Source organism: Pongo pygmaeus, chromosome 4 (genome assembly GCF_028885625.2).
Source record: "Pongo pygmaeus isolate AG05252 chromosome 4, NHGRI_mPonPyg2-v2.0_pri, whole genome shotgun sequence".
NCBI classification, from domain to species: Eukaryota; Metazoa; Chordata; class Mammalia; order Primates; family Hominidae; genus Pongo; species Pongo pygmaeus.
In genome coordinates, this window is record NC_072377.2 from 101,304,920 (window position 1) to 101,319,307 (window position 14,388).

Sequence of the window (14,388 nt, forward strand, 5' to 3'; positions counted from 1 at the left end):
GCCTCATGACTGAGCAGTGCCCTATTCTGCTGTGGCTGAGCTGGTACTCAAGATGCAAGACAAGGTCTTCCCCTCTCTTTCCTGTTCTTTCTTCAAGCATAAGGAAGGGGTCTCTTTTGGAGTCAGGAGCTGTGCAGCCTGTGGTTAGGGGAAGGGTGATGCCAGCATTTCCTTAGCTGCCCCAGCTGTCTCAGTAGGTTGTGTGCTCCACTGTCTCTTAGCCTGGTTCAGCACTAGGACTTGCCTGAGGTTTGCAGTCCTTATGTCCTAGATTGCCTTTCACATTTACTTAGAGACTCAGAGCACTTTGGCCCTTAGTGGTGAGGTTTGTGGGAATTCAAGTTTGGACCTTTGGGATTGGTAATTCCCCTTTGGCTAGGGCTTGTTTAAATGCCCCCTCTGTGGTTGGGCATCAGCTGAATTTGGTCTGGTTTAGCTTTTTGCTCTACCAGGACAGCACTGAGTTCAGTGGCTCACAATTGCTGTGTTCTCCCTCCCCCAGCACCCAGACATGCTCTTCTCAACATGCTGCCAATGCTGGGGTGATGGGGTGGGGTGGCACTGGTGATTTAAGACTTTTTTTCTATCTCTTCAGTACCTCTTTCAGTGATGTGTAGTTAAAACCAGGTACTATGAGGGCTCACCTGGTTTTTAGTTCTTATGAAGGTGTTTTTTATTTTTTTCTGTGTAGACAGTTGTTAAGTTGATGTACTTGCAGGGGATATGATCAGTGGAGTCATCTATCCTGCCATCTTGCTCTGCCTCCCAGATAATTACATCACAAAGCATTTACTAACAATTAGGTGGGTAGCAAGATATTGGACAGATCTACACAATGAAAATTTTTTTTATTAGATAAGTGATATATGCTTATTTAAATGGTTCAAATAGTGCACACGTGTACAAATTTGAATCTGTTGTCTACCACTCTTAACTGCTTGGATGGTATCCTTCTAGGCTTCATTTATATAGACTTTGAAGATAGTTCAAGTTTGGTTTCAGACCACCACAATTAATGTTGCAATAAAGCAAGTTACAGAAATTATTTTGTTTCCTAGTGCATTTAAAAGTTATGTTTACCTATACTGTAGTTTATTAACTGTGAAATAGCATTATGTCTAAGAAAACGATATACATACCTTAATTAAAGCATACTGTATTGCAAAAAAAACACTAACAATCATCTGAACATTCAATAAGTCATGGTCTTTTTGCTGATAGAGGGTCTTCCCTCAACATTGATGGCTGCTGGCTGATAAGGATGGTAGTTGTTGAAGGTTGGGGTGCCTGTAGCAATTTTTTAAGACAACACTAAAGTTTGCTGCATCACTTGACTCTTCCTTTCATGAGAGATTTCTCTGTAGCTTACAATGTTGTTTGATAGCATTTTACCCACAGTAGAACTTCTTTCAAGATTGGAGTCAATCCTCTCAAACCCTGCCACTCTTTTATCAACTGTTAACGTAGTATTCTAAATCCTATGTTTACAGAATCTTCACCAGAAGAAGTTTCCATCTCAAGAAACTACTTTCCTTGCTGATCTGTAAGAAACAACTCTTCATAGGTTAGTGTTATTATAAGCTTGCCGCAATTCAGTCATATCTTTGGGCCCATTTTTAATTCTAGTTCTCATTCTATCTCCACCACATCTGCAATTACTGTTTCTGCTGAAACCTTAAACTCCTCAAAGTTATCCATGAACATTAGAATTAACTTCTTCCGAACTTCTATTAATGTTGATATTTGACCTCCTCTCAGGAATCACAAATATTATTATTATTTTCTATAATGGTGAATCCTTTCCAGAAGGTTTTCAAGTTACATTGCCAAGATCCAGCAAAGGACTCACTATGTATGGCACCCATAGCCTTGCAAGATGTATTTCTTAAATAATAAGATGTGAAAGTCAAAATCACTTCTTGTTCCATTGGCTATAAAATGGAGGTTGTGTTAGTGGACATAAACACATTAATCTTGCATCCTACAGAATGGGAGAAAATCTTGCAATCTATCCATCTGACAAAGGGCTAATATCCAGAATCTACAAAGAACTATTTCTAAACAAATTTACAAGAAAAAAACAACCCCATCAAAAAGTGGGTGAAGGATATGAACAGACACTTCTCAAAAGAAGACATTTATGCAGCCAACAGGCTTATGAAAAAATGCTCATCATCACTGGTCATTAGAGAAATGCAAATCAAAACAAAATGAGATACCATCTCATGCCAGTTAGAATGGTGATTATTAAAAAGTCAGGAAACAACAGATGCTGGAGAGGATGTGGAGAAATAGGAATGCTTTTACACTGTTGTTGGGAGTGTAAATTAGTTCAACCATTGTGGAAGACAGTGTGGTGAATCCTTAAGGATCTAGAACTAGAAATACCGTTTGATCCAGCAATCCCATTACTGGGTATATACCCAAAGGATTATAGATCATTCTATTATAAAGACACATGCACACTTATGTTTATTGCAGCACTGTTCACAATAGCAAAGTCTTGAAACCAACCCAAATGCCTATCAATGATAGACTGGATAAAGAAAATGTGGTACATATATACCTTGGAATACTATGCAGCCATAAAAAAGGATGAGTTCATGTCCTTTGCAGGGACATGGATGAAACTGGAAACCATCATTCTCAGCAAAGTAACACAAGAAGAGAAAACCAAACACCACATATTCTCACTCATAGGTGGGAGTTGAACAATGAGATCACTTGGACACAAGGAGGGGAACATCACACACTGGGGCCTGATGGGAGTGGAGGGCTGGGGGAGGCATAGCATTAGGAGAAATACCTAATGTAAATGATGAGTTGATAGGTGCAGCAAACAAACATGGCACATGTATACCTATGTAACAAACCTGCACATTGTGCACATGTACCATGGAACTTAAAGTATAATAATAAAAAATAAATTAAAAAAATATATAACATTAAGCTCCTTCTACATCTCTACCAGAACTCTTGTGTGACCATGCATGCTTTGTCGATAAACAGTAACATTTTGAAGAGATTTTTTATTTTTTTTTTTGGTCTGAGCAATAGGTCTCAAAAGTGGGCTTAAAATATTCAGTAAACAATTATGTAAATAGATGTGCTGTCTCTCAGGCTTTCTTGTTTCATTTATAGAGCAGGCAGAGTAGATTTAGCATAATTCTTAAGGGCCCTAGGATTTTTGAAATGGTAAATGATCATGGGATTCAATCTCAGGTCACCAGCTGCATTAGCCCTTGACAAGAAAGTCAGCCTTTTCTTTGAATCTTTGGAGCCAGGCTGACTTCTCCAGCTATAAAAGTTCTAGATGGCATCTTTTCCCAACATAAGGCTGTTATGTTTGATCTATATTAAACATCTGTTGTTTAGTGTAGTCACCTTTATCAATTATCTTAGCTAGATCTCCTGGATAGCTTGCTGCAGCTTCTACATGAGCACTTGCTGCTTCACCTTGCACTTTTTTGTTGTTGTTGTGTTGAGACAGAGTCTCGCTCTGTCTCCAGACTGGAGTGCAGTGGTGCCATCTTGGCTTACTGCAATCTCTGCCTCCTGGGTTCAAGTGATTCTCCTCCCTCAGCCTTCTGAGTAGCTGGGATTACAGGCACACGCCGTCACGTCCAGCTAATTTTTGTATTTTTAGTAGAGACAGGGTTTCACCATGTTGGCCAGGATGGTCTCGATCTCTTGACTTTGTGATCCATCTGCCTCGGCTTCCCAAAATGCTGGGATTACAGGCATGAGCCACCACGCCTGGCCTGCACTTTTGTGTGATGGAGACAGTTTCTTTCCTTAAACCTCATGAGTGAATCTCTGCTAGCTTCAAACTCTTCTTTGGCAGCTTTCTCACCTCTCTCAGCCTTCTTAGAACTGAAGAGAGTTAGGGCCTCGCTCTGGATTAGGCTTTGGCTTAAGGGAATGTTATAGCTGCTTTGATCTTCTATACAGGCTATTCAAACTTTTAAAAATATCAATAATAAGGCTGATTTGTTTTCTTATCATTCATGTGTGGAGTAGCACTTTTAATTTTCTTCAAGAGCTTTTCCTTTTCATTCAAAACTTGGCTATTTTGCAAAAGAGGCCTAGCTTTTGGATTGTCCCAGTAAGCATAATCATTTCTAGCTTTTAACTTAAAGTGACAGCTGTCTTTCCTGTTAAAAACTGTCAATAAACGAGGTATTAAAGGAACATGCCTCAAAATGGTAAGGATCATCTGTGACAAACTCACAGCCAACATTATATTGAATGGACAAAAGCTGGAAATAGTCCTCTTGAAAAGTGGCACAAGACAAGTATGCCCTCTCTAACCACTTTTATTCAACATACTACTGAAGTCTTAGCCAGAGACATCAGTCAAGTAAAGGAAATAAAGGGCATCTAAATAGGAAGAGAGGAAGCCAAACTATCTCTGTTTGCAGATGACAAGATGCTATATCTAGAAAACTCCATAGTCTCAACCCAAAAGCCCCTTCAGCTAATGAACAACTGCAGCAGTTCCAGGATACAAAATCAATGTACAAAAATTACTAGCATCACTTACCTTGTTTATTGTTGCACTCCCAACATGTGTCTGGTAAATGGTAGGCAATTACTAGATATTTGTTATTTAATTGAAAGGTATAGAAAGCTGGAAATTTTTCATATGTCATTCCTAAATATTTAGTGTGCACTGAAACAAGGATTCTAGAGGCAAGTGAGATCTAAGTTTTTCTTAGGAAGGCATATAGTGCATTTAAAAATTAATAAATACTTGAGAATTTAATCAACAATAATACCGTGCTCTTAATATGCATTATTGCTTAGTAATACTTCCTTTTTAGTGGTTTTGCTTCCAATATGAACTTTCAAACTGGCTAGGGTTTACACTGAAGCCAGTAATCTCCCCATATCTTCTGTTCACCTGCACTTTGGGGCTGCTTATCTTGCCCAAGGAGAAGAATGTTCATTGAGTTACATATGAATGGACCAGGTAGGGCTTGTGTGCTTTGATTGTTACAATGATTATATTTCTTACATCATCATTCAATGCTGATGGCTATGGTTATCTCAGCCATGACAGCAGGAGCCATAGTTCCTTTTCGCACCACTTGTTTAGATGTTTCTGCCAAAAATTGGTAGGTGAAAATGTAGCTCATGCTCCGTCACTTTATTTCTAAAAGAGAGCAACAAACAAATGAATAACAAACAACTCTCTTATCCTCCAGAGGTAAGGAGAAGTTAGAATTCCCTGTGTTTGTTCTCTTTTTACTTCCTCCCATCCAGGCACTCATAATACTGTTAAAAATTCCTTTTTGTTTCTTTAACTTATTCTAAAGCTGTCAGTCATGTTTACTGCTATAGCAATGAATTTAAACTTCTAAAGCGTATGTTAGGTGTACAGGGCATTGCAACACATTTTTAAAACAAATGTAGGTTATTTGTTGCTTTACATCTCTGCATGGCTATGAAGATTGTGTCTGAAGGCCATTTGAGAAATTTGCTTCAAAATATATTGATCATTTTAATATAATTTGAAGACATTTTATAAAATTTTAGAATTGGAGTATTCAAATGCAACAATACATTCTTTTACCGCCAACTACATTATTGAACAATACAAAGTACACTAGTTCTGCTGGTTCTTTGATGTTATAAGAATTTTACACTTCTAGATTTTGAGTTATTATTTGTACCTTGATAGTATCTGGTAAAGAAAATGAAAAGTAGTTTCACGTACAGATATAAAATAATGGAGCAGTCAAGCATAAAATTTTACTGGATGCTAAAATCATTTGTTTTTTGCTCCTGTAAATCATAGGTTAATTTTATTGTTCAAACCGTTTATGTCTCCTAAAATATGTTTAAAACCTTTACACAAACTAGAGTCTCTTCACCAGTTAAGAAGCAGATTGTATATTTATAGCCTTTAGGGTCTCAGGAAATGATTCAAACTCTTCTTAGAAGTGATGCAGTGAGCAAGAAAATTCCACTAACAATTTTGGCATTAGATTTCTGACAGATTTTGGTTTACAGAATAGAATCACAGATGTGATTAAACAATTCTGAACATTTTCACAACACATTTGGATGGCTTTCAGATCCAGTTATCATGTTCCCAAACATCTTAAGATCAAAGAAGAAAACAAATCTATCTGACATTCTTTAGAGTTTGGGATAGCCACTCATTTTTTCATTAGCAAACATTTCTTGAGCAACTATGATGTGCCAAGCACTATTCCAGAGGCATGGGATACATCTGCAAATAAAATTGATGAAAGACTCTGCTTTCATAAAGTATTAACTTTACTTGCCTTTATTTACATAAAATAAGTAAATTGTATAGCATGTTAGAAGTTAATAAGTGCTATGGAAGGAAAGGGAACGTGGAGTAGGATAAAGGAGAGTGGCAATTGCTGAAGAGGGCATTGCAATTGGAGAGTGTGATCAGGCTTATTAAGGTGACATTTGAGTCAAGACTTGAAGGGAGTGAAAGAGGTAGTCATGCAGGTATTAGGCAAGAGCATTCTAATACTAGGACAATTCATGCAAAGGCATGGAAGTGGGAAATTTCCTGGGATGTTCAAGGAAGAGCAAAAAGGCCTATGTGGCTAGAGTGAAGAGAGTGAGAGGAAAGTAGCTAAAACTGTGTTCAGAGTGGGAACAGGGGTCAGATCAACAGACTGCTGTAAGGACTTCGGATTTTTTACTATGAATGGGGAGCCAGCAGGGTTTTGAGTGTCCCTGGGGCTGGTATTCTGAGACTAGGTGGTAAGGGGTAGAATGGCAGCACTTAAGAGCAGATGAAGACAGGGAAAGAGCTGTAGGTGGCTTGGTCCAGGGTGGTAGCAGTGAGAAGTGTGGGAAACAGTTGAATTCTGGATATATTTTGAAAGTAACAGCAGCCACATTTTTTGATAGGTGACAAAAGGGGCATGACATAAAGAGAAGCATGAGTGTAAAGTATTTTGCCTGAGCATCCAGAGATCAGAGATGTCATTAAATAAGATTGTGGAGTGGGTGAGAGCAACAGTCAGGGGCAACACAACGATAAACCATAAAACATGTTTCTAGTGTGGGACCTATTTCATATTATTGTCATTTTCCAGTGTGTTATTACTTATTATTTCAATGTTTAAATAAGAACCATCTGGAAATTTCCACTGTGGCCTAATTCAAGCTACTAACATGATGTCCTTGAAAGTGGAATTGGGAAGATATGAGTACAATAGGCTTTTGAAAGACAGGGCAAGCTGCCTCGAGCACACTGTGACTGAGCTCTGTGGCTTAGAACTCATCTTTCCAATATCAACTGGACATTGTTGGGACCTCCTGAGCATTAGGGCAGGCTAGTTTGTTATATACACACTAGACTTTATATGTCTATATATGTGCTCGACCTCAGACTATAATTCAGCTGTTACATTTTGTAGGGCTGAGAATTTATTTAAAATAAGCATTCTTTTGGTAGAAATTTGGCTATAGGCTATTCTAGGAATCAGAGCCTTTTTTTTTAAATTTTATTTTCTTGTTTGGATGTTTGGAATAAATTCACAATTTACACATATTCCTTTAAGTTGAATACTTACAGACTGCTGACAACTATTGATAACTTTGTTTTTTGGTTCTAAGAAACTTTGGTCTAAACCAATGGCACTTGAAAATCTATATATTCTCTTTAACTGTAATTCATTGAAATATTAATTTAGCAAACTCATTTTAGAGTCCAATGAACAGTGTCTTGTAAAATGAAGTCTGTTTGATTGCATGACTTCATGAAAAATGCTGATATGTTTAACTTGGCTAATATAGAAAGTGTTCTATTGTTTGTAGTAGTGGTGGTGTTTTTCACCAAGTGTGCTGTGTTAAAGCCCATCTTGAATATTAAGCATTTGGTCCATGTATTGCTGCAAAATACCCTGGTTCTATAATCCTTTAAAGATAAATTGGGTGAAACAAATCTGACCAGTCCTGGGGGTATTAATTATATTTCAAAATGAACTCAAGCCCAGATACACATTTCTAAATTGCGATTTTCATGGAAAGTGATTATTCAGGACTGGTAATAATATGAAATGTTGTAGTTTAGTAGATGTGTTATATTGTGAAAACTGACAAAAGTAAGATTTGTTTTTTTTTTTGTGTGTGTGTTTCATGAGACATAACGCCTTACCATCATCAAACTTTAAAACCTTATTCATACGTAATATAAACTTATTTGTGCTAACTTCTTATTTTTAAAATTTGAGATAAAATTGACACATATGTATTATCTAATATAGCAGCTCTTGCCATATATGGTTTTCGAGCATTTGAAGTGTGGCTGGTCTGACTGAGGAACTAAATTTTAAATTGTATTTAATTTTAAATAATTTAAATTTAAATTCATATGGCCACATGTGGCTAGTGGCTACAATATGGAACAGTGCAGCCTCAGATAGTACCTCTCAACTGGGGATCTAGAAAGGAGTTAAATCCTCATGCCCAAAGGCATACACTGTTTCTAATTAATCAGTTTACCTCTCGTGCATCAAGAATGATACTATGTATCATGATTAGAATAATTAAAAAACAGCATCTCAAATTATTTTCTGTGAGGTCTAATTCTCTCATTGCATCTAATTGAGAATGGCTGTTTTAGAAAGTTCCTTCATTTCCTTTTCCATTCATACCACCCCCAAAGATCCCCCAAATGAAAATCACTATTCTTTTGTTTGTATCCATTGATTATTTTTGCCTGTTCTTTGACTTCATATAGATAGAAATATACAGTGTGTTTTATGTTGGGGACAACTTCTGTCACTTTACAAAATGTTTTTGAGATCCATATTGTATCTAGTAATAGTTCATTTATTTGTATTGCTGTGCAGTAATTCATTGTATCAACATATCAAAATTTGTTTACCTATTTCCAAATTTGTCCATTTCATTTAAGTTGACAAATTTATTAACATAAAATTTTCATAACATCTTTTATTATCTCATTAATTTCTATAGTATCTATAATAATGTCCCCTATCTCATATTTGATGTCAGCAATTTACTTATTCCATCTTGCTAGGAATTTATCAATTTTATAAAAAATTTTTAAAAATGACTTTGACCTTGTTGATTTTCTCTATAGTTTTATATTTTATTTATTCTTTCATCACCATTAGCCCTTTCTTAGTACAAGGTAAAATTAGTTAAAACTAATTAAATCTAGTTTTTCTCATAGGCTTTTATTTATTATATAAATTTCCAGTTATGTATGAAATGCCTATTCTTTCCATTTATTTACTGATTCTGCAGACTTCATTGAGCACCTTCTACCCCATGGAAGGTGCTGGGATAAGCATTAGTAAACAAGATCGCCACATTTCTTGCCCTTTTGTCTTCACAATTTTGTTGAGTAGGTGGATAGTGGGAAAGAAATGGCAAGGATAGCCAGGCTTGGTGGCACATGCTTATAATCCCAGCTACTTGGGAGGCTGAGGTGGGAGGATTGCTTGAACTCAGGAGTTTGAGACCAGCCTGGGCAACGTAGTGAGCCCTCAGTCTCAAAAAAAAGAGAAAAAGAAATGGCAAGGATGATAACTAGCATGATGGAAAAATGGAAAATTACGGGGGAATCTTGGAATTTATAACAGGAAACTTACACATACTGGGGCTTGGGAAAAGCCTTACTGAGGTAGTGCCTCACCAGTGGCCTGAGCACCCAGCAGCCACTGCCCCTGCCACTGCCCAGCTGGTACCTGGGGAATTGATGGTGGGGCCAGAGATTGCGTTAGCAGAGATGACAGGCCCAGCCTCACAGGGATGCTTGAGCCAGCCAGTGTCCTGGCCCAGCACTGCCCCAGGCTGTTCATGAAGCATATGACCATCAGCATGGACAGTTAGAGAACAAAAGGACAAGATAATAAAGTACACAATGATTCTTTGCATCAGAAGGATGTGGTTCATGACAATGACTTTCAGCCTTACCTTTCTGGAGAGTCAAATTAGAGTAACAGTTACCCTTCAGTGAGTGACCTCTACCTGTCCAGCTATTACCCACCATCCACTGGAGTTCCTTAATCCCTCAATGAGGCTCTGTGGTCCACTACAAGGGACCCTTTGATTCTACACCTCATCACCTATGAACAGCTCAGTAACAGAGATCGTAATTTTATGCACAGTTCTATTTTGGGGTAGCCTTGGGGTCTGGAGAACAAAATCTATCAGCACAGGTTTAATTTTTATCCCCAAACCCTGTATTCTTGGCATGGAGGACAAGTGGGTCTCAAGGGTAGCAGATTCAGAGCTCTACATATGGGAGCAGCTACACCTACCCTCAAGCTCCCTGGGCCACATGGTGGTTGATGGGCAGATGGGCTTTCACAGTGACACCCTTAGCAAGGCCCCTGGGGTGAACAGCCTGAAGCAGGGCATGGTCAGCCTGAAGATTGGGGATGTCATCTCCTCTGCAGTCAAGACAGTGGGCTCTGTCATCAGCAGTGTGGCACTGATTGGCATCCTTTCTGGCAATGATGGGACATATGTGAACATGGCAGTTTCAAAGCTGACCTCATGGGCCGCCGTTGCCAGCAAGCCTGCAAAACCACGGCATAAAATGGAAACAAGGAGTGGGCGTGTCATAGGGGGTGCACTGCCCCCTCCATCTATAAAGCATAACATGGATATTGACACCCAGGATAACAAGGGGCCTGTGCTGAAGACCCCGGCCCCCCAGGAGACATGATCCTCACAGGCTGTCCTACAACCCCGGAAGGTGCTTCAGCTTCTCCCAATGAAGCTTCCTGCTTTGGCTCAACCACAGTATCAGAGCCCTCAGCAACCACTCCAGACCTGCTGGATCATTCCTCACGTGGAAATATGGCATTTGGGCAGAGTAGAGGGGCCGACAGTGATAGTAACTCTCCTGGAAATACCAAGACTAATTCTGCCCCAAGTGTAAAAAAAGTGAAAGCTGCCCACAGTTATAATCCTAAAGAATTTGACTGGAATCTTAAAAGTGGACATGTGTGCATTGTAAAGAGCTATTCTGAGCATGACATTCACCACTCCATTAAGTACTCCATTTTGTGTAGTACAGAACATGGCACTACTTACTTGAATAGTGCATTCAGCTCCATAAGCAGCAAGGGGCCTGTCTACCTGCTCTTAAGCATCAGTGGGAGTGAGTATTTCTGTAGGATGGCGGAGATGAAGTGCTCTGTGGACAGCAGCACCAGTGCTGGAGTCTGGTCTCAAGACAAATGGAAGGGGAAGTTTGATGTCAAGTGGATTTTTGTCAGTGATGTACCCAATAACCAGCTCAGGCACATCAGACTGGAGAATCATGACAACAAGCCAGTCATAAACCATGAAACACAGGAGGTGCCTTTAGAAAAAGAAAAACAAGTGCTGAAAATTATTGCTTCCTACAAGCACACAACCTCTATCTTTGATGACTTTTCTCACTACACGAAATGCCAGGACGAGGAGGAGGTGATATGCAAGGAATGACACAATCAAAATAAACAATAAGAACAAACCAGTTTCTTGTATGTTCTATCATTTGATTTTGAAAAAGCATTTATAAAGCATGTGCTTGGTCACCTCCAGTGTGTTGTCCTTTGCAAGGGTTGAGTGTTGCATTTTTGTCTTTTTGTAGTTCTTTTTTTTTTTTCTCTCAGATGGATCCACATTCACTTGTACTTTTTAAAATGATACTGTAGAACTCACTCTCATGCCTGTAATCACACCACATTGTGAGGTGGGTGGATCATGAGGTCAGGAGTTCAAGACCAGCCTAGCCAAGATGGTGAAACCCCATCTCTACTAAAAATACAAAAATTAGCCAGGCATGGTGGTGAGTGCCTGTAATCCCAGCTACTTGGGAGGCTGAGGCAGGAGAATTGCTTGAGCCCAGGAGACGGAGGTTGCAGTGAGCCGTGCTCTGCAGTGAGCCTGGGCGACAGAGTGAGACTCCGTCTCAAAAAAAGAAAAGTTTTTTTGAGTCACCTTATCAATGAGACCAATGTGAAATATAAGTATCCTTAAAAACAAACAAAGCAAAACAAACCTAGTACGTCCCAATTAATTTTTTCTATTTTGTCAGAAATTATGGTCTTCTTCCTAAATTCACAGTCATTTAATATCTCCATTTGAGATTTCATATTTCTCACCCTTTTATTGCTTTATAGCAAACATAAGAAACCATGAGTTGTTTTCTCATTTAAGAGTATTCTGTTAAAATCCCTTGAAAATATCTACCAAGTAGCTTCTCTGTTCCTCACTGCCCTGTTGTCTGATCTGGCTGGATAGTAATGGGATGCAGTGTGCAGAGGAATTGGAAGATGTTTTAGTGTTTAGTCATTCTTAGTTGTTTGCAGATCATTTTTAATTTCCCCCTTTTTCTTCACTTGAGAATCCTCATGGTGTCTTAAAGTTTTATACCAATAATGCTGAGCTTTAAGTGTAGAATCTCATAGTACAGACAGAGTGAAGGATGATGTCACCAATTGTAAATTTCACCATGTCTAATTTTTTTTTTCTGTTGAATGGGTAAAAACAAAAAATAAACCCATTTAAAAAATGAATTAGGCCAGCCACGGTGGCTCACGCCTGTAATCCCAGCACTTTGGGAGGCCGAGGCGGGTGGATCACCTGAGCTTGGGAGTTTGAGACCAGACTCACCAACATGGAGAAACCCTGTCTCTACTAAAAATACAAAATTAGCCAGGCGTGGTGGCACATACCTGTAATCCCAGCTACTCAGGAGGCTGAGGCAGGAGAATCGCTTGAACACGGGAGGCAGAAATTGCAGGGAGGCAGAGATTGCAGTGAGCTGAGATCATGCCATTGCATTCCAGCCTGGGCAATAAGAGCAAAAACTCCATCTCAAAAAAAAAAAAAAAAAGATTTATAAAAAATTAGCCTTCATGTTTTGTGAAATGAGGGACTCATGAAATAATTGGACTCACCACCACCTGGAATTACAGTTGAAGATGAACATAGTGACTCCACCAAAGGATTCTACTAGCACTCCAGGAATGGTTCCTTAACCGAAATGGAAATTCACAAATGACAGATAAAGAATTCAAAGCAGGAATTGCAAGGAAGCTCAATGAGATCCAAGACAAGGTTGAAAATTAACACAAAGAAACTTTTAAGCAATCTAGGAAATGAAGGAAGAGATAAACATCTTAAAAATAAATCAATCAGAGTTTCTGGAATTAAAAATCTTACTTAAGGAATTTCAAAATAATGACACTCATAGGCTCAAAGTAAAGGGTCAGAGAAAGATCTGCCATGCAAATAGAAAAGAAAAAAGAGAAGAATTGTATCAGAACAAAACAGACTTTAAACCAACAACAGTAAAAAAGAACAAAGAAGGGCAATACATAATGATAAAGTGTTCAATTCAAGAAGACTTAACTATCCTAAATGTTTAAGCTCCCAACATTGGAGCATCCAGATTCATAAGACAAGTGCTTCTAGACTTGTTATAAGATTTAGACAGTCGCACAATAATAGTAGGGACCTTCAACACCACAATGACTGCATCAGACAGACCATCAAGTCAGAAAACTAACAAAAAAATTCTGGACTTAAACTTGACACTTGACAAATTGGACCTAATAGACATCTACAGAATACTGCACCTATCAACCACAGAATATACATTTTTTTATCTGCACATGAAACATAGTCCAAGATTGACCACCTACTCCCCTATAAAGCAAGTCTCAATACATTCAAAAAAATCAGAAACCTACCAACCGTACTCTCAGACCACAGTGAAATAAAAATAAAAATAAATACTAAGAAAATCTCCCCAAACCATACAATTTCATGGACATTAAACAATGTGCTCCTGAATGACTTTGGGGTATATGATGAAATCAAGGCAGAAATAAAAAAATTTCAACTAAATAAAAACAGAGACACAAATTACCCTAATCTATGGGAATTAGCAAAAGCAGTGTTAAGAGGAAAGTTTATAGTGCTAAATGCCTACTTCAAAAAGTTAGGAAGATCTCAAATTAATGATCTAACAATGCACCTCGAGGAACTAGGAAAACAAGGATGAACTAACCCTAAAGCTAGCAAAATAAAAGAAGTAACTAAAATTAGAGTGGAACTAAATGAAATTGACACCCAAAAATTCATATAAAGAATTGATGAAACCAAAGGTTGGTGTTTGAAAGAATATACAAGATTGATAGACCACTAGCCAGATTTACAAAGAGAAAAGATCCAAATAAGCACTATCAGAAATGACAAAAGTGACATTACACCTGATCCCACAGAAATAAAAAAAAAATGCTCAGGGACTATTATGAATACCTCTATGCACACAAAGTAGGAAATCTAGAGGAAATGGATAAATTCCTGGAAAAACACAATCTCCTAAGATTGAGTCATGAAGAAATTGAAACCTTG

General features: G+C 38.3%; 1 long non-coding RNA gene and 1 pseudogene across 3 annotated transcripts in view; both read left to right on the top strand.

Annotated features, from left to right (window-relative positions):
* Window positions 1-14,388, top strand: part of LOC129036929 (uncharacterized) — an 806,216-nt gene that overhangs the window by 194,258 nt on the left and 597,570 nt on the right. Inside the window, exon 2 of one of the 3 annotated variants that reach the window (XR_010126427.1) lies at window positions 1,491-1,564. The exons of the other annotated variants lie outside the window; for them this stretch is intronic. This is a non-coding gene — a long non-coding RNA (uncharacterized LOC129036929). The remainder of the gene's footprint in view (window positions 1-1,490; window positions 1,565-14,388) is intronic. 3 annotated transcript variants of the gene reach the window in all.
* LOC129036928 (YTH domain-containing family protein 1-like) lies at window positions 9,847-11,487 on the top strand (annotated as a pseudogene).